This window comes from Plectropomus leopardus, chromosome 6, assembly GCF_026936395.1.
Source record: "Plectropomus leopardus strain MGB_pleo_1.0 chromosome 6, ASM2693639v1, whole genome shotgun sequence".
In the NCBI taxonomy this organism is placed as follows: Eukaryota; Metazoa; Chordata; class Actinopteri; order Perciformes; family Serranidae; genus Plectropomus; species Plectropomus leopardus.
In genome coordinates, this window is record NC_142181.1 from 10,074,996 (window position 1) to 10,096,713 (window position 21,718).

Below are 21,718 nucleotides of genomic sequence, written 5' to 3' on the forward strand. Positions count from 1 at the left end.
CTGTTTGCTCAGTATTTGTTTTAATATTTTATTTATTTATTGCTGTTAACTCATTAAAAATGAGTTATGAAACATCAAAATTTCAGCGTGGGCTGCTAAGATGTAAATTTGGATTTGAATGACGGTTTTATTATGACGTCTAATGAAGGTTAGGTTCCTTTTTCTTTTGATAAATGCTAACACAAAGACATAAAGTCTTTTTGGAATCAATACTGGAGGAGATGCAACCTGTTTTGAGTGTGTTGGTTGACGCATAAGTTACAGTTAGAGCAAGTCATCTGTATTCTTCCAAAGAAAATGATGATTTAAGAAAAACATACCATAATTATGCATCAATCAGCCTACTGAGGTAGGGACACAGATACATGAACTCAAGCCATGGCAGAATAGGGGTTGAAGGTCAGACAATAGACTGGGTACTGATTTCCAAGCCCTTTCTAAATGACCTCCAAAAACAGCATGGCGTACAAATCACACTGTGTATGTTTTGTGTGCGTTCGGATGTACTGATTTGTTCTGGCTCCGTGTGCAGATCTCCAGGTTGGCTTGTATCACTGAGCTACATAAGACGGTTATCCCGCTCTACACATGGAGTGTGACTAGACAATCCTGTCCTCCTTCTGTTGTGCCAAAGAGGGTGGAGTTTTTTTTTATCCTGGCACCACTCTGTCTGTCAGTCTGTTGGTACATCTGTCTGCTTGTCCTCGAGGACTGGATGTCTGGAGGCGGCAGTGTGTACTGTTCCTCTATAACACACGACCCAGTATTTTTATTTAATTTTGTGTCACTGGAGATGGCAAAAGGACCGCACACATGCTGCATGACCTGAATGTTGCATTAGTAAGTCAGCTAATCTGCTTTATCAGGTCAGTGTGTGATTGACAATATAAAGTCAAGGTAAATGATAATATTTAAAGTTAGAAGTATAAGACGTGGTAAAACCCATGCTCTGTAATAAGGCTAAAAAGATTACATGAATATTTTTTGTAAGAGCTGACTAAAACCATAAGATTGTGTTTAACGTCAATGAAATTAATGTTAAAAAAGATTTCAAATGTTAAAACATCATAATACTTCACGTTGGTTATTTTATTCATTGTTTCTCTTTAATATTCTGAGTAAGTTGTAAGCTACTTTCTAGCATTTTGTGCACCCGCCATTTTGTGTTAATTGTAAATTCACATTTAAGGACTGGTAACACCTGAATGAGATACAGCAAAAGTAATCTTTGTGAAATATTTGGTTCTCGAAGCATTATCCCAGTTCTATTGGCACAGGCGGAACCCTATACTTAACTCAATGGGTAATACTCTCCTTCAGTAACGAGCACACTGAGAATCGTATAAACGCAGTCAGCCAATCAGCACACACCTACCTGAATATGTGTAGACCCCACCATATATGAGGCAAATTATTCTGCCATCCTACACCTTCTACAGCGTGCGGTTTCGGAACAACAGGGCCCCTTGGTAGAGGGCTCCATCCATGCTATTAGAACTAGGGTTACAATATTATAACCTTCATTCTGTATCTCACTGAGGCTCTGCTCCCCTGTGCACTTTGTGGGTGGAGCCTGACAAATGAGCGCCGGGTGCAACATAACATCAACCCAGCCACACCGTTCCTAACCAGCTAAAGTTTAGTTGCCACAGCAACCTAGACTGCTGCAGAGGAGAAGCAGGGGGCCCCAGCCAACCTAGCGAGTATGTGACCAAACCGGGTAGAGCCATGACCTAACCTTGCTGCGGTTAAAAGACAAGCAATCCTTGAAGCACACAAATAGCTATTCAGTGCATCTAATGGGGGCCGTGTGTTCAATACAACATGCCAACACACAAACAGAAGAAACTCTACATGACGACGGGGGCTACATAGAGATCATCCCAGTCCATTTCAGGTATCGGGTCCCAGCAACATGTAACAAGAGCCTACTGTGGCAAGACATCAGGCAGCCACAGCAACCATTTGAATGATTATTAATATGGTCGATGCTGCAGTACAAAATGTCATTCAGAGACAGTGAGGGGAGGCATTTAGCAGAGGGGAAAACAACAAGAAGCCCAACACATCCAGTTTGTTGGTAGCTTCAGCAGTAAATACCACATTTTTACAGCCCGCTGTGACAGTCATCACCTGTGGGAATCCCAAGCAGAGTGACTGGAGGGGAGTGGGCTCCTGTAGGATGCTGATGATGAGATGTTGTCATGATCTATAAAGGAACCATTGTCTCAGCAGATCATCGTGGGGGACAGGGTGTTGTTGCTTGGAGCAGGGGTCTTGATGTTGGTATTCTCAAGCTCCTGCTCACTCACATGGCAGTGAAGCATCACACTGAAGCGTGTGAAGTGATCCAGGCAGTTTGAATAGTGTGGTCTGGATTTAATACTGAGAAACCTTGTATTTATGAAATTATTGCAAACAACCCACGAAACCAGACATTATAGCAGACAATCTAAATCAACTATTGGTGTGAGCACGTTGTGCAGATCCCAGGCATCCAATGTTCAGACCATCCACCTCCACAGTAGTTGATAAAAAATTAACTTTGGAGCCACTGGAGTACAGTACATTATAAGTTGACCTATTGAAGGACAGAAGCTGCCTCCTCCTCACTCTGGAAAAGGAGAGATGGAGAGAGAGAGAGAGAGAGAGAGATGGATATAATGTTCGATTTGCTCTCATTATCCCTCTTATCTATCTGTCTATCCTATCTAGTTAATATTATACTGCTGCTTATTACAGCTCATTAGAGAAACCATCGTAAAGGATCTCGTCATCAGCAAAACAAAAAACTTCATCTTCATTCGCCTCATTCCCTTAATGTATTCTTGTACTACTGAATTGCTTAGTATTGTAAATGTATACATTTACACGTGACTGATGTTTGGGCACCAGCAGGGTTAACAGAGACAGTCCCTTATGTTTTTTGTTCCTTAATGGTGCACCGAGAGTATTTGCTCTTCAATAAAATTGTTTGCTGACACACGGGAGCACTTCACTCATCAGGTCGTGTTGACTGTAAATCCAGACGAATGGTTGGAGAGGAGTGATGATGGGATCTGCCTTGTTGTGCAGGATCTCACTGTTATTGTTAGACACAGATAAATAAAAGACTGCATGCATGCTGATATTGTAAGGTCAAGGCAAGCTTTTTTTTGCATCCTTTTCCGCATCTGCAACTATCTCTCTCTGTAACAGACTCAGGGCAGCTTTGTATAATTGAGCGGCATATGGCACTCTTAGGGGAAAATGTGTTTTTGCTTGTAATGTGTACTTACATAATAATGTGTCGTTGCTTTTTCAATATCCAATCGACTTTTTTGGAGTAAGCTGAAGGCTTTTGAACCTGTCAACCACCTCTCGATGTGGTAATGCCCACCCACGTTATCAAGAGTTCAGTTCTCTCTTTTCTGCCTCTTCCTGTCTGCTTGTAATACAGAGGCTTTAGTAATGACTATACAAAACAAAGTAAAAATACCACATGAAGTGGATGGTTTCATAATGCCTCAAAATGATTTTTTCCCTGTCTAAATGATATTCATAAGCGAATACTCTGAGTGGGGCCAAAGAGCTCCTCTGCAAAATCCACTCGTCAGCACTGTCGTGGTAATGGGAGTGTCTATTTTGTATACAGCTTTTATGCTGTTTAGGTGATTGACAGTGGAAATGTCACAAGTTCTCTTTTTTATTTTAAATGAACATTTGCTCTTTGAGATGACACAGCAGACAAAATGACATTCAAAATGTGATGAGCCCTCTACTGCTAAGCAACCAAGATTTGTTAAAAATATTTGCTTTTTATTGCCATTATTCAGGCTGTTCTCATTCACTGTTGTTATGTAGTATAGGCATACCTTATAGGCAAAAAGTAATATACCAAAATGTGTACGTAACCAATCATGTATATAATCATGAGCCAGTAATTCCTATATAACCTGTCCATTCCTATTTGGTAGTCGGCAAATACTGCTGCTGTTGCAATGCCTTTGGCGTAAGATCCCAAGCCGAAAACCACATTTCATGTCTGCATAATCCATGTGTCTGTGTGGGTTTTCTCCGGGGTCTCCGGCTTCCTCCCACATTCTAAAGACATGCAGGTCAGATTAATTGGTGACTCTAAATTGCCCATAGTTGTGTATGTGAGCGTGAATGTTTGTCTCTGTGTCAGCCCTACGGTAATCTGATGACCTGTCCAGGGTGTTCCCCCGCTCTCGCCCAATGACAGGTGGGATAGACTCCTGCCCCCTCGCGACCCTTACGAGCACAAGAGGTTATGGACAGTGAATGAATGAATTAATAAATGGATAATACGCTGCTGTATGTTGTCAGCTGAAAGCACAGCAGGCCAGAAACACTCACTGTGTTGTTATTCACCGACAGAAAGCCTTACGGCACCTGCCTGATACGTGTATGGTCAGCATCAGTTGAAAACACGGCAGGATGGAAACTGTCAGGTCCGCATGATAGACGGCGTCAGGTTGAAGCGTTTCTGGTGATGACATAATATGAAGGTCCTTATTGGGCAGGTGGGAGGGATGGTGGATTGTTCCAACAGATGCCTAACTTTCATGTTTTTTTATTCCTGTCTGAATGTGTGTCTTTTTCTACACCTAACCATGTGCCTTTTTGCCTGAACCTAACCATCCATGCCACTATGTGCGTTTGCTGACATTCAGTGTTGTTTGCCATGTGCTTGTGTTTTCTAAACATAACCATAAGCTAGTCATAACCTTGTCATCTCTCTTTTCATTACAGGTGATCAGCTTCAGTGAAACATTGGAGCATACTGAGGATTCATGCAACCCGAACATGTTTGTATATTTTAATTTATTTGTTGATATTTCTTTTATGTAACTTTGCATACTACATCTGATGTCATGTGATAAATTTGCTGGTCTTGAGCACACAGGTACTTTGTTGTAGTTCACCTGAGTGTGTCAAAACTCATTTCATTAATTGCACCTGTGACAATTATGTAGTGCTACTCTGATTGCCTGGCACCTCACATCACTATCTGTGAGCTACCTCTGGTTTTTACATGCCCTGATGAAGTCTGTAAGCTGAAATGCAGAGGCTTTAAGGCTATTTATTACTTTAACTACTTTTTAACATTTGCAAAACAGTGTGCCTTAGTATTGTTTATTTATTTTGACTTTTTGACAAAAGAAATAAGAAGTCTAACCCCTCCCTCCTTTTTTGATCATTTTAGTCCTTGAATCCAAAGAGCACCTGTTTTTGAAACCTATACGTGAAGAAGCACTCCCAGTAAAATTCTTTTTTAAATAAACTTTTAAATATTTTGAGATACGTAGTGACCATATTTACTTGTCCCAGTCCTAACCTACGTAACTTAATTAGGTATAATACAAAAAATTCTTTTAGGAAATGTTGTGTCGTTACAGCCACTGTCTCTATTTATTACCCATATTCCTGTCTCAGTTTTGCCACATACACATGGAGCTACTCTCACTGTACTGTAAGATCAGTTTTGGCCATCTGGGGCTATCTTGGCTATCTTGGCTATCTTTAGAGTAATCCAAGCCTTCTTCTCCCTGAGCCCTTTAAATGACAGTGATAGATGATGCTGCCATCAGAAGCAGTGGAGCTCATCTACTGGCCCTATTTGTTGATTTCCATGAACTTAAACCTCCTTTTTTTTTTAGCTTGCTCCATAAAAGGCACAGGCAGTTGTACAAAAATGGTTGCACTCCCCTTTGTCAAACATGATTAAATATGAGTCAGAGTCCAACGGATAACATCAATATGCTCAGCAGAGTAGGGGGCACACATACTTATTAATCCACTCTGCTGCTATTTTCTACTTCCCTACAGGTTATTTAAAAGGAGACCACATCTGACACGTCTGAATTTATTTCATCCTGTTGAAGAGGGAGAAAAGGTGCTACAGTAAGCAGATGAGGGACAGGACCTTGATTAGCTGGCCCTATGCTACAGCTGGCTTGGGGCAATGAAAAAGACCTTGGTAAGAGATTGTCTGCTGCTTCATGTTTTCAAGTTAGAGAGAGAGAGAGAGAGAGGGAGAGGGTGTCTCAAAATCTATATACCTTCTTATCACAGGCACCAAATTGAATAAAACATTGAGACACTATTTCTTCACATCTTGGTGCCTGAAAAAAAATAACCATGGGCTTCAATAAGTTAATAAGATCTAAAGGATCTCTAATGTAGTGTATTGTGTTGTGCCCGCGGTAACCATGACAAGAAGCAAGATGACAATAAATCATGTTTTGGGTGTCTACAAAACAGGTATGGTGTGATTCTGGGCCGTGATGCAAGGGTGACTTTCTCTCGTCAGACACCAGTGAATTCTGAGGACTGTTTGCATCTAAACAGAGCTTTATAGGACTAGTCTAGTAGTTGTGTCTTGTAGAGAAATTATATATATATTTTTTAATTCAGGAAATTAAGGAAATAATACTAAGTACTCTTTTAGACTGTAGCCAAAAAGACTTATCTTGACACCCCCACCATCGTGCATCTTTTTTCTTTTTATTTATTTATTAATTTTTTTCTGTAAGTGAATACTGTATAGAGTTTTTTGAATATTTCTCAAGTTTGGCATTGAAGACTCAAAAGAACAGTACATGTCCATCAGTCCTTATTGCTTAAAATGTAAAAACATGCTAGTCTGGGCTTTGAGCTATTTGGCTACATAACTTTCTCACCATTTTATTACATTATAGGCAGACTGTTTCAGTATATTTTTTCAAAACATTTCTTCATTTAATCATACTCACTTACAATATTTGCAGAGACGGCATTTTGACCTTCTACGAACCTGGATGAGCATCTGTGCTGCATCTTTCTATTCTACTGCTTGGACTTTGCTGAGAATGACAGCTTGCTGTCTTTGGTCACACTCACCGGCAGGCATCCCCTTAGTGTTATCAATGGAAAGATCTTAATGGGGGCATCTTCTCCTGTTTAAGCAAGAGATGCTCAGTTTTCTCCAGATAGAGGCTGGTTTTTGGTGGGTGGGTTGACATCCCCTCGAGTTATTGGTCCAACAACCGCTGATGCATAATTAACAAGAACAGTTAGGTATCATCAGCATAGCAGTGGTAGTCAAAGCCAAGAGAGAGTATGACCACTCCGAGTGTCCTTCTGACCTGCCAGGTGGGATGCAAACAGAGAGAGTGCATAGCCTGAGACAACCAAAACCCAAACAACATTTGATTAAAGCAGGGGCCAAAAAGGGAGGGAATGAATTAGTTACTGAGAGGGTGCAGACATGGACAGTTGCTTTTATGGCAACACACACACACACACACACTTGGAATGAAATGATCACCAATTTGTTGGACATTACCTGTAGGTGTCATCTATAGTGAAAATACTGGTGTAACTTTACATTTTTTATTGAAAAACCTGCCCACTCTTTTTTTCCACTTCTTCTAGGCTTTGTACAGGAAGTGGGCTGCTGTGAACTTTAGAAAGTGACTAAAGTAGATGTTTTATCACTTTTCTGAAGCAAATTTTAACCTTAAGATTTATGAATTTCAAGCAAAACTTAATCTATGCAGAGGCAGAGTACATCTTCCCACGTAGAGATAGAAAAGGGAGTTTGAGAAGGGAGAAGAGTGTGGATGTAGTGCATGCAGACACGGGAGATACTTTTTTAATCAGTTTGCCAGAAAATACCTCCAAATCTAATCTAGATTGCATTAAGAATGATGATTCTGTTATTATCAGCTAATTATAGTTTCATAACAAAGTGCTGTGCTATATTAAAAGTACTGTATTGTACCCAAACCCTCAGTGACACAGGCAAGGAAAAATACCCTCGACAAAATTTTCAGTTAGTTTTTGTAATCATTTCCTCTGAGTGTGTTACTGTTTTGTGCATAGTCTGAAATGAACAAAATTCTAAAGTAATGTTTCAAGGTGCTTAAGGTGTGAAATGGTTCTAAATGTTTGCGTGGTTTGGAACCCATACCACCACAGTTCCTGGTTTCAGTTATACTTACATCACACTTCACAACTTTAGCCCTGATAGTCCAATTGCCAACAGTTTTTCAGCTCCTTAACAAAAAGCCAGATCAGAGGCAAATTGGCATTGGCTTTGCACTCGAACGTTATGTGTGAACTGAAAGGCAGGAGCTGACAGGCTTGCCGATGCATAACAGACAGACCCTAGATAACTGGCAGGCTAAATATCTGGACCTATCAGGGGATTTGTCTGCGAGGTACAGCCAGTGAGAGTGCAACACATGGGTTGAGGACAGAGACAGGGACTGAGCACTGTGGTGCAACCCTAAAGTGTGTGTGTGTGCGTGTGTGTGCTTGTGAGAAAGACAGAGACAGACAGACAAAAACACAGAAAGAAAGAGAGAGATGCAGAGAGAGTGGAACAAGGTGTAGGGTGGACTATTCAATGTAATGTCAGTAACTTATGCTTGGCTCACACTAAACGATTTTATGAAATCTTAACTGATTTAGAAAATGTGAGAGACCACACACTCGGCGACAAATAATGACAGCTTTAATGGTTTTAAATATTGAACATGTTTAATATTTACAATTTCAAATCGAAACCCGATTTTCTTGTAGTGTGTACCCCATTTCACTTGGAATGCTGCTTTGTCAATTTTTTACTTTTCCTGCCGAAACCCATGATATTTTCTACTAAGCACCAGTCCGACCAGCAGGTTAAAAAGTGGAGTGACTATCCCAAATCACATCACACTCTCATTTTGGATTCCTCCTGGTAAAGGATCTTGTAGTTTACAACTTCCTGTTCCTGTTCCTCTGATTTTGTGTGAAAAATACATCAGTCTGACATTTACAAGTTTTGTAATGTGAATTTAACATTAGTTAGAGCTACCATCACTTTAAGGAAAAAAAGGAAGCTCCATTGTGCTATGTGATTATTTTCAGTTGGTTATTGTGGCCTGCCAAAGTCAAAGTGTCACTGGTCATTGCTCATCTAAAGTGCGTAGTGACAGCGACAGTGCAGTTTTGTATTCAGTACCAAGCTCCCATAGTAGTATCCTGGGGGCTGTTTTCTCAATAAGATTCTGACAGCAAGTTCAGTGGTCTATGTGGAGCTGCAAATGTCACTTTTCACTCCCATTTTGTCTCTTCTAAACTCTATCAGTCTTAACCTCTTGTTCTCTTTCCCTCACACTACCATCCCCTCTCTCTTTCTTTGTCTCTGTTTCGTGTGTGTGTGTGTGTGTGTGTGTGTGTGTGTGTGTGTGTGTGTGTGTGTGTGTGTGTACGTGTGTGTGTGTGTGTGCATGCGTGTTTATTGGTCTCAGAGGAGTGAGTTAACCCAGGGGTACAGAGGCGGGGAAGAGCAGCTGGAGATCCACTCTCCCTTGGTTCCTGTCCCAATTAATTAGCATGGACATGGACATATGCATGCACACACACAAATTGGTGCACACGTATGCACACATGCACACACACACACACACACACACACACACACACACACATACAGTATACATAGACAATATATAGTAGATAATGTGACCACTGGGATTCTGAATTCCCAAATCTCTTGCAACATAAAGACTTAAAAAAGCTCGACATGCAGCTGTTTAGATGATTTTTTAGACAACAGACAAAGTTAATTTTCTCTTCATTTGAACACCAGATTAGTTGGGTTTAAAGGTCCAAAGTGTGTAAAATTTGGGGGGGTTAAGAAGGTTTTTATCGGGAGTGGAATTATCGGCAGAGGTCTCCTCCAAGGTTATTTTAACTGGTAAAACACTGAATACAGCAGTTTCACATTAAAAAAAAAAAAAAGTGTTTTGACGACTCTGCTCGTCCCTTAGGGGCTGCAAACCATGGTGGACAAGATCAAAATGTAGAAACACAAATGGCCATATCTAGATCCAGTGTTTGGCTTGTCCATTCTGGGCTACTGTAGAAACGTGGTGGTGCACTCCGTAGACTAGGACCTGCTCTTTATGTAGATATAAATGGCTTATTCCAAAATGACAAAAACCTAAAAAGTCCTATTTTCAGGTGATCTTACACATAGGAAAGGCTATTATGTAATGTTATATTCCATTTCAACCAATATAGCACCCTATTTCCCACACACTGGACCGTTTATGCATTAGAACAATTCAGAAATGCTTGTAGCCCTTAATCTATTCAATGTAGATCTTTTTTTCTGCTCCAGCTATAGTAGTTGTTCAGTCTTGCCTGCTAATTTAAGAAATATCTCCAGAATACAGTCTTTTTTATACTCTGATGCCCTTTAGAAAGTTATCCATGCTTTTATCTTATTCATTCCTTTCTAAACAAGAGTTGTGGCAACTGGTCAAAAATGCAGCCTCTAGGCTTAACCATTTCAACATTGCATTTATCACTCCTATCTCGGCCTCCTTTTACTAACTACTGATTAATTTTAGATAAATTTTTTAAAAATTGATTACCCTTAAGGCAAAACTAGGCCTGGCCACAAGCTATATATCCCAGGCGTGTAATTCCTTTGGGGGATGGGGGGACAGATTATACCCTAAAGATATAAGAAAGCACATTCATCCCACACTACTGTATTAGGATCTACAGATTACTCAATATATACAAGAAAGGGTTCAGAGATAATGGCTACATCAATACACACCAACAGATCCCAACAAAATTATGTGTGAAATTAGTTAAAAATGGTCAAATGTGAAAAACTGATCTTTTTTAAGTAACTCTACATGCACTGTATTCAAGCCACCCCTCTCTGGCTATCTAGTTTGCAAATCAATCTGCTATGCGCCAACCCTCTCTTGATTCATGTTAATAAACAAAAAAACAAACAAAAAAAAAAAGACAGTCATGCATGATGTATCATACAAGTAGCACAAGTAAGGGATTTATGACTACCAAAGTATTTTCATTGGCTATAATAGATATTTTTTCTATAAATATGTATCAAATGATAATGCAACATAGTGAAAGGTGTACAGGGTATTGTCGGCTGAATCTGCAGCTATCCTTGACTTTACGGAGCTTAAAGAGAGTGTACATCAAACACTCCAAATGAATGATAATGTTGCTCAGTAACTGCTGGATGTGTGCAAATGTGCAACTCTCGGCTTCTGCAAGTTAGCCATATCAACCTAAAAGGTGATAATATGCCAGTTTTGCTGTCACAGCTTGTTTCCACTCCCCTTAAAGTTTTAGAGGCATTTTCATTGGGTATCATTAAAAATGGATTCAAAATGCAACTGCCTTTCAGAAACATTATTTTAGACTCAGAAACACCAAACCAAAATCCGCTAACTGTTGCGTCACCTTACATTGCCTGTGTTTTGGGAAAAAAAGTTGCAAAGTCCTTTCCTTTTCTCAGCTACCTTTCTCTTACTATACTGACCTGAACTGCCAATCAGAGAGATTTCATTCACAGATGGGCTCTGTCATCTCCAAAACCAGTTCAACATGCTGAACTGGCTGAAAAAAGCCGTCAAGGGCCCAAGAGGGCCAGTGATGTGGGATACTGACCAACAGCTGACCGTTGACTTGGTGTGTCAGGGCTAATCGACTCCCACTCAAGAGAACTCAGCAGAGACAAAGAGAGTAAACAAAACAACTGTGACGAAGAAATAGTCTGTGTGAGTTGTGTTTGAATTACTTCCCCCAAAATCTGTTCTAAATCTTTTTTTAATTGAATAAAGACATCTCTTATATGCAGTTTCTCAAGATGTATGTCTGCCTTTAAGTAATGGTACATCTTTTTTCTTTATTTTTTTGCCAGCACCAGACAGCAGCAGATACCAAATCTAACTGGAATCCCAAACAGAGATCCCAATGGGTAAGTTGGAGTATTTTTTATTTTTTTGTGGAGCCATTTTATGTAAATAGCAAAGCTCTATCAAAGAACTGATTTGTGCGGTGCAACCCATTTATGTTTGTGAGCCATAAATCTGAACGGTATCCTGTGTGGGAATTGTCACTGCCTGGTACTAAATACTAGAGTGAATGTGAAATAGCTTGCAGACAGTTTCACGCAAGCCTATCAACTCTTCCAAAATAACTATGTGTGTCTGTATGACACAGACTCTTAAAGAAATACATTCTCCAGCCCTAGCTTTGCATTTATCCATTACGGAGCTTTGGTAATCATTAGTAGTAGTATCCCAGTATCAGCTATAGAGCCTGGCTCATTAAGGGAGCATTGCCTGCATTAAGGACCATGTTGGCACATGTGATCTGCATCAGATAAGCATTGGTTTCATATCCTATCCCCATCTTTTCTCCTCGCAGCCGCCTCAGGTGTCAGTCTGTGTTACAGTACTGTACTGTCTTTAGTTTAGTTTTTCATGCTATTCTGGCAACCTGGACCAGACTCAGTGCTGTAAAAAATAGATATATGGAGCAGAGAGGATCAGTGAGGTATTTTCTCAGAAAGTTTTTCGGGCGGGTAGACCTGTCCAGGCTTACTTGGCAATAGCATTGCAGAAGGCAAACATGAATTTCAATTCAACACTTGGGTATAACTAAATATTGCAGATGAAGGCCTGAGCAAGGTAAATTGAAGTTTTTGGGTGAGAGAGGTTTTTGTGCATCCATTATCTTGAATGTCTTATACCCTTGCAGTAAATTACTGTAGGTGATATAATAAATTTAGTCTGGCTCATAATATTCCACAGAGTAATTCATGACAGTCAAAACATTTTTGTTTTGTGGTCCTTTCTGGGGCAATCAAGGCCTCAACCTGAGAGGCATACACCCCTTGACCCTGCCACTTGGCTCTTACCCCTCCATTTCATTTCTAGGCTCAGGGTGTCCAGACTCTTGTGGCAACAAAGCAGTAGGGTAAAGTCTAAGAGCTACGTGGCCCTTCAAACAGATGTTTGTCAGAGATACACTTCAAACTGAGAAATCATGAGAAAGATTACCATACCAGCAACAAAAGAAATACACAAATATATATGTATCTTTAATAAATATTTCAAAATTACAATAATCATCATATTATACATTTTCAATGCTGTTACACTGTATTATGATCATTTACGTTATAAAAAGCAGAAGCAGAACACAGTAATCACTAGTATGCTGATGCTGCTAGCTCAGTAGCTAACTAATGTAACATTGTCATAGCTGATTTGTGTATGACAGATCCGCATTTTTATATATTTTCATGCAAGGTGTAACTTGAAAACAAGGGGTAAAAAGTGAAATGGGACTGGGCCCAATGCACATCCACTAACCTGATCATGCAAATACATTTCAGTTTTGTATCGGCATAGTATTCGTTCAGAGGTAGCCAAGGGTAACTGTTAGAAAGAACTGGCATTGGTGCAGAATTTCAGATGTCACATATTTGTATCTGGTCTCAGTATAAGCTACCATCTGTCTGCGTGTGACTGACAGCTGTCAAAGAGGAATAGAACTACAGAGTGAGAGAAGCTGAGTGTGGATTTATTAGGGAAGAGTACATTTGAGACTTGGATGAAAATTGGCGAAAATAAGTTGATTATCATAAATGAAGTGTGTGCGATTAGGATGGAGTGGAAGGTGGAATCAGCGTCATTAGACAGGCTTCCTTCACCGACACAGGGCCAAAGGAGCCGCTTAACCTCAGCTCAGCTCTCTATATCAAAACACCGGCTAATAAAAACTCAGCCGCGGGGGTTTATTACATTCTGATAGCCCTACATCAAAAGGCTGCTGTCAGCTGTAGCTGCTTTATCCATTAATTAGAGTTAGAATGGGAATACATCTATTAGAAAAATAGAGATAAGCTGTCATTTTTCTTTGGCCAGTTGACTTTGTTAGGGGGATGCTGTGTCAAAAGAATCACTGAATTTAAAATGTGAATGGAAAAGCGCTCTCGGGCTCCGGCCCATATAATGATGTCATGGGGGGGTTAGCATTTGGTGTACAATAGTTCAACTCAGTGAGCAGTTACAGCAATAGGCTGGTTGGATGGAAGCAAGCAGTCAATTATATGTCTAAAAGAGACAGAGGCTTCTTAATGAGAAAATACCACATATTGTTCTTTTTTTTACCTTAAGGCAGTTATTTACCATTATTAAAACATTTTTGACACTTCTGCTTAAACACAGCTGTCAGGCAAGTAGAAAAGACAGACAGTTACTCTAAACTAAAGAGAAAATGGTGGAGTGTCAGTGTCATGCTGTGCCAATAGTGAACTACACAAGACCGACTGTGACAGTTTGTAGACACTTTATTCAATAGTGCTTTCAGAAATGTCTCTCGCGATCCCCTTTTCCCTCATCATTTCCTGGACTTTCCCTGAGGAGAGAGGGGTAGAAAACTCTGTTTACAGAGGAGTTGATTTACTTCTGCACTGTATATCCAGTGGAGAGTACAAAAGAAAATGATATAGTACATAAACACCAAATGCATTATCATCCCTAAACATAAAGGGTTTGCTGAATGGAGCTGAAAATTTTAACCCTAAGGCAGCAAAGTGCCTGCCGTGCTTGATATGCTTTCCATCTTGATCTAGGTTGAGGGTGAAACATCTGTACTGTACGTACTGTACCATAACAAGGGGTGAGGAAACAGATGCCAGACACAGACAAGCTGCAGCAACACAGATATTTTCTGGTGTTTTAAGCAAGTCATGCCTGGCACATTTATGTTTTCTGTCATTTGTCATAGTCAGTTCAAGCCAATTTTATTTATAAAACCCATTTTCACAAAACACGGTTTGCCTCAGAGGGCCTTAAAGCACCCCTCTGCCCTTAGACCCTCACATCACCTAAGGAAAAACATCCAAAAAAGAACCCCTGTAATGGGGTGGGGAAAGAAACCTCAGGAAGAGCGGCAGAGGATGATGAGGGATCCCTCTTCCAGGATGGACAGACGAGCAATAGATGTCGTTAATAACAGTTGAAATACAATCATGACAAAAAGGAAAGAGAAAGGGATAGGGGAAGAGAGAGGGGGAGAGATGTACTGCTCTATATCATTTTTAGTTTACATTAAAGGTGGATTGTATAAGAGTTAAGGGGATTTAGTGTTGTCTAGTTGTGAGAATTTGCAGATTGCAATCAGCTCAAGATTCTCCAAGGCAAAATTCCCTCTATAAAGCATTTACTAGGAGCTAGGAGAGATTTTCCATAGAGGTGTCCCCCTCTACAAAACAATCAAGCACGCTCATATAAACAGGTAAAAACACTGAATAAAGCAGTTTTAGAATGTTGCAACAATGGCCAAGAACACCATGATATCGCATGTCGTAAAAACAGCCAAAGATGCCATAATGTAGTATTTCAAAAAATGTCAAAATTTGATATGTCCCAAAAAGAGATGAAAATCACATGAAACAGCCTGCCCAGACACGCTATAGCATAGAACTTTGCAAAAACGGCAGGAAACACCATAATATGTCATGTCCAAAAAATGACTGAAAATGCCATTCTATATGATTGCGAAAAATGGCGAAATTTGACATTTTCCAAAAACAGATGGTAACTGCATTAAATAACGTTCCAAGACAGCATAGAATATTGCAAAAATGGCCAAAAACACTATGATATGGCATATCGTAAAAACAACCATCAATGCCACACTCAAGTATGGCGAAAAATGTCAAAATATAACATTTCCCAAAAACAGCTGTTAACTGCATAAAATAGTGTGCTGAGACACGCCATAGCATAGAATGTTGCAAAACGGCCAAAAACACCATAATAAACAGCCTGCTTGCCATAGCATAGAATTTTATATATTCAAATTGATTACCTTATATTTACCTTAAACATTCACCTTAATTACCTTATATAAACTTATGAAAAATCCTGAAGTGAACTTATATGAACTTGTGTAAAATCATCTGACTAATTGTCCTTGGAAGTTTCACTTGTGAGTTAGAAAACTTGCTGTTGCAGGGAAAAGGAGACAAACATTCCTTGTTCCAGTAAACCTTATCTCAACAGAGGTAACCTCCCTTATTTTCCTTACACTGTGTTTGCAAATATAAATATGTGACTGAATGTGATCTTCTTGATCAGCCTCACTCAGTACACTCTAGCTGTCTGAGTTTTGTGCGACTGAAACAGATTGACTCTGTTAAACCCCTTGTCTTTTTATTTTCTCTTTACTTCATTAAATATACAAAAGACAGCTGCTTTTGTTTTATCATTTATTTGTTTACAGCTCTGAATGGAAACACTGTAATTTCTACCACAAACTTGGCGACGGGGATGGGATGAAATTGTTAAAACACTTCCACCAGTGCTTTTTCAAATGTGCCATTGTATAAGAATCAAACATATGTTTGCTTCTCTGTTAGCGTTGCATTTTGCATTTTCAGGTGAAAAGTGCCCTCATCAGCCACAGCGGTGCTTCAGAACCAGAAACCAGGCGATTGGGTGCTCATTAAAGACCACAGGAGGTGTCAATGGAAGCAGAGACAATATCACCGTCCATTCCAGGTGCTCCCCACTGAAACAGCTGTAAAGGTCGCAGGAAAGGCTACTTGGGTCCACGCCAGCCATTCTAAACTTGTCCCAGAACCATCAGACAACACAGGGCCCTCCATTCAATTTCCAAATACATTTGCTAATTCCCAGAGCAAATTAAAAGTCACCGCAACATGTTGAGGATTCGTCAGGAGTGTAGGCGGATCGCTGCTCCTAAGGTGACCAACGCACACTTCAGGAAAAGATCTAGGATGACAGTAATGGCATACTGTCTGAGGACACTAACGAAACAATGCAATAAGTGAGGGGTGACAACTGCGCCCTCGTACTACATGTATCGTGCCAAGCTACCACCTAAGTGACGGCAGTAGACATCTGTGTCACCAACGAGGGATCAGCGATGGATCCCAGATCCTCCAGACCCTGGCATCCATTCAACATACCAGGTGTCACCTCAGGTGCTCTTTATCCTTCTTGTTCCTCCTTGCAGTAATTTTAGTGTTTCCTTCTCAATTTTGCCCATGACAGTTACACATCCGATTCACATAACGGCACTGCCTCAACACAGAATACACCGAACGGTTCATTCACAAAGACAGTGACCAAACCAGAAATGCTCACCAAGGAACTGAAAAGGAATGCTGTAACAGACACAACATTTATGATGGACTGGTTTGACTTAATGTTAATCGAAATCATTTTTCCTGGCTGTTGTATATGTACTTAATGTCTCTATGGTAGTGTTTGCCCTGTTAGAGTGAGTCATTATTCCTTATGTCAGAGGTGTTGTTGTCAGGGCTACTGAAAGGACAGCCACACACCAGATTTTCATTTTTTTTTGTCTTTAATTAAAAAAACAGAAATTTTAGATTTTTTTGATTCCACATTTCAGATTTGTCTCCCAAATGGCTTCCACCTTATCATTATCATGAAAAACCTGATGAAGACCTTGACACTTGAGTGTAAATAGTAATTTCCCCATGCTTGCCCATCCACATCAGAATGTCTAAGTTCTACAAAAACAGCTTCATTTCATGAAGTGTTTGCTTAAACATGTAATAGTTTAGTAGATAGGTTATGGCCATAGTATGGCCACAGGAGGAATTGTAGAGGCAAAAAAATGTCCTTTACCTTTATATATTCATCTCAGCAGAGGTAACCTCCCTTATTTTCCTTACACTGTGCTTGCAATTATAAATATGTGACTGAATGTGATCTTCTTGATCAGACTCACTCAGTACACTAGGTGTCTGAGTTCTGTCCTTTCAGCTGAAATAGATTGACTCTGTTAAACCCTTTTCTTTTTAAATTATTTTTACGTCATTAAAATAAACAAAAGACAGCTGTTTTTGTTTTATCATTTATTCATTCACTTCTTTGAATTGAATTACTGTAATTTCCACCACAAGGGCATGTTCCAAAAACAGGTGAAATCCACAAAAAATAGCGGGCTGAGACCATAGCAGTCGAAAAAGCTACTGAAAATGCAATGATATAGAATCACGAAGAAAGTCAAAATATGACATGTCCCAAAAACAGCTGGAAACTGTGTCATATAGCGTGCCAAGACATGCTACAGCATAGAATGTTGCTAACACCATTAAATGGCCTGTCGAAAAACAACCGAAAATGCCATAGCAAAAATGTCAAAATATGACAAGTCCCAAAAACAGCTGAAAACTGCATAATATAGCATACTGAGCCATGCCATAGCATAAAATGTTGCATAAATGGCCCAAAACACCATAATATGGCACAGCAAAAAAAAACAGCCGAAAATGCCATACTATAGTATTGCGAAAAATGTCAAAATATGAAAAGTCCCCAAAACAGCTGGAAACCGCATAAAATAGCAAACAGAGACACACCATAGCATAGAATGTTGCTTAGACGGCCAAAGACAACATAATATGGCTTGTCCAAAAAACAGCCAAAAATGCCGGACTATAGTATGGTGAAAAGTGTCAAAATTTGACGTCCCAAATACAGCTCAAAATCACACTGCTCGACACACTGCAGAAACCAAGATTTCTGTTCCCATTAAGATTTGATTTCACGACCTTCTGTTCATGAAGCAGGCGCATGAACTGTCAGAGCAAATCATCCTGGCACTGCTTTTATTTTCGAAGTTTCCTTTAGGCAGTGAAGTCTGTCTAAAATTGACAGACATCACTGCCGATACTGAATTTTCTCTTTCCTGACTATATGACTCTTACATTAGCAGAGCAGACAGATATTAGCTGAGATTGTATGTACAGAGTTACAAAGTGCTTCAGAATACCAAACTACACAATATCATCTTGAATCTTACATCTTAAATATCATCTTCACCTGATTTATCTGCTAAAATGATATATCACTCAGCTATATATCGTATATCCTTTTGGCAGATAAATCAGGTAAAGTCTTTGGGTTGTCTTAATGACAAAGTGATATATATTTTAAGATGATTATCTAGCGAATTTATTTAGTGAATTTTCCCTGCCAAGAATTTAATTTTCAGCCTTCTCGACTCATATAACAGTTTGATTTTTGACATACTACAGAAACCAAATTTTCTGTTCCCAGTAAGATTTGGTCTCACAACCTTCTGGTCATGAAACAAGCAACTTAACTCTCAGAGGTAATTCTCCTGGCACTACTTCTGTCTTTGAAGTTTCCTTTAGACAGTGAAATCTGTCTAAAATTGACAGACGTCACTGCTGATACTGAATTTTCAAAGTTGAATATATATATATATATATATATATATATAAGTTTGTCTCTAAGACAACCCAAACACTTCACCTGATTTATCTGCCAAAAGTGTGTACGATATATAGCTGAATGATATGGCATTTTAGCCGATAAAACAGGTGAAGTCTTTGGGTTGTCTTAATGACAAGGTTATATATATTAAGATGATTTTCTACTTACTTCATATAGTGAATTTTCCCTGCCAATAATTTCATATTCAGCCTGACTCATATATCAGTTGAATTTTTGACACATTGCAGAAACTGAATTTCCTGTTCCCAATAAGTTTTGATCCTACAATCTACTAGTCATAAAGAAAGCACCTAAACTCTGAGCTAATCCTCCTAACACTACTTTTGTCTTTGAAGTTTTCTTTAGACAGTGAAGTCTGTCTAAAATTAACAGACATCAATGCCAATACTGAATTTTCTGTTTCCTGACCATATGACCCTTATATTAGCAGAGCAGACAGATATTAGCTGAGATCTTATGTACAGAGTTACGTTAAGTGCTTCAAATTACCAAACTATACAATATCATCTTAAATGTTACATCTTAAATATCATCTTTAATCTTAATTTATATATAAATTTGTCTCTAAATCAGCCAACACAGCATAGCATAGAATGTTGGAAAAACGGCTAAAAGCACCATAATATGGCGTGTCGAAAGAAATTACAGAACATGCCATACTACAGTATGGTGAAAAATGTCAAAATTTGATATGTCCCAAAAACAGCTGAAAACTGCATAAAATAGCATTCCAAGACAAGCTATATAACAAAGAATGTTAGAAGTTAAAAACACCATAATATGGCAAGTTGAAAAACCTAACCAAAATGCCTTACTATAGTATTGTGAAAAAATGTCAAAATGTGACATGTCCCAAAAACTGATGAAAACTGCAAATAATAACTAATTTACCGAAATAGCCTAACAAGACATTCCATAGCATAGAATGTTGCAAAAGCGGCCAAAAACACCAAAATGCGAACAATATAAAAATTTGACATGTCCAAAATAAAAAAGCTGAAAATTACATAAAATAGTGTGCTGAGGAAAAGTCATAGCATAGAATGATGCAAAAAAGGCCAAAACCCCCATAAATTGGTATGATGGCTATATGACTGTACATGCCATATTCTAGCTTGTAGAGAGGTGTCATATTATACAAAGTTGAAATGAAGTCCAAAAAAAAAAAAAACCATGAAACATAATTTTTAATGTTGAAAAAATGGTCAAAAAGGCAATAGTAAAGTATGTCTAAAAAACTCAAATTTTGACATCATAAAAATGCCTTAAGACAACATATAATAGCTTGTAGAGCTGTATCATATTACACAAAGTGGAAATAAAAGCCAAAAAAAGGCATAAAACTTCATAATTTAGCATGTTGATAAAATAGCCAAAAAGGCAATAGTAAATTATATCGAAAAATGTCAAATTTTGAAACGTCATGAAAATGGCTGAAAACTACATATCATAGCTTGCTGAGAGGTTTAATATCATAGAAAGTAGAAATAAAGGCCAAAAAAGGCCAAAAACCTTATTTTATGTTATTAAATGGTGTTTAGAGGTTTTGTTGCAAAATTCCTTGCTATGGCGTGCCTCGGCAGGCTATTTCATGTGGTTTAAAGTGGTTTTCAGCAGTTTTTTGAAAATGGCATTTTTTGACATTTTTGCCATACTATAACCTTACATTTTTGTTGGATTTTTGGACATGCTTGTTAATATTGTGTTTGGTTGTTTTAGGTTGTTTTTGCAATATCGTTGCTATGGCGTGTCTGAGCATAATGTTTTATGCAGTTCAAAATGGTTTTCAGCAGTTTTTTGAAAATGGCATTTTTTGAAATTTTTGCCATACTGTAACTTGCATTTTTGGTGGATTTTATGGCATGCTATTTAATGTTGTTTTAGGTTGTTTTTGCAACAGCCTTTGCTATTGTCTGTCTTTGCATGCTATTTCATGTGGTTCATAGTGGTTTTCAGCAGGCTTCTGAAAATGGCATTTTTTGCCATTTTTGCCATACTATAGCCTTGCATTTTTTGTGGATTTTTGGACATGCTATCTAAAGGTGTTTATCGCTGTTTTTGCAACATCCTTTGCTATGTTGTGTCTCAGCATGCTATTTTATGTGGTTTAAAGTGGTTTTCAGCAGTTTTTTGAAGATGGCATTTTTTGACATTTTTGCCATACTATAGCCTTGCATTGTTCTGGATTTTATGGCATGCCATTCAGTGTTGATTTAGGTTGTTTTTGCAACAGCCTTTGCTATGGTGTGTCTGGGCATGCTATTGTATGTGGTTGAAAGTGATTTTCAGCAGTTTTTTGAAAATGGCATTTTTTGCCATTTTTGCCATGCTATAGCCTTGCATCTTTTGTGGATTTTTTGGCATGCTATTTAATGTTGTTTTTTGCTGTTTTTGCAACATCCTCTGCTATGGTCTGTCTCGGCATGCTATTTCATATGGTTCAAAGTGGTTTCCAGCAGTTTTTTGAAGATGGCATTTTTTGACATTTTTGCCATACTATAGCCTTGCATCTTTAGTGGATTTTATGTCATGCTATTTAATGTTGTTTTAGGTTGTTTTTGCAACAGCCTTTGCTATGG

General features: G+C 38.8%; 1 long non-coding RNA gene across 1 annotated transcript; it reads left to right on the forward strand.

Moving 5' to 3' along the window:
• The first annotated feature begins 6,075 nt into the window (after positions 1-6,075).
• Positions 6,076-17,712, forward strand: LOC121943765 (uncharacterized). Its single transcript, XR_006105866.2, has 3 exons — positions 6,076-11,582; positions 11,726-11,782; positions 16,262-17,712. It is a non-coding gene; the product is annotated as an uncharacterized LOC121943765 (long non-coding RNA).
• Positions 17,713-21,718: the final 4,006 nt, after the last annotated feature.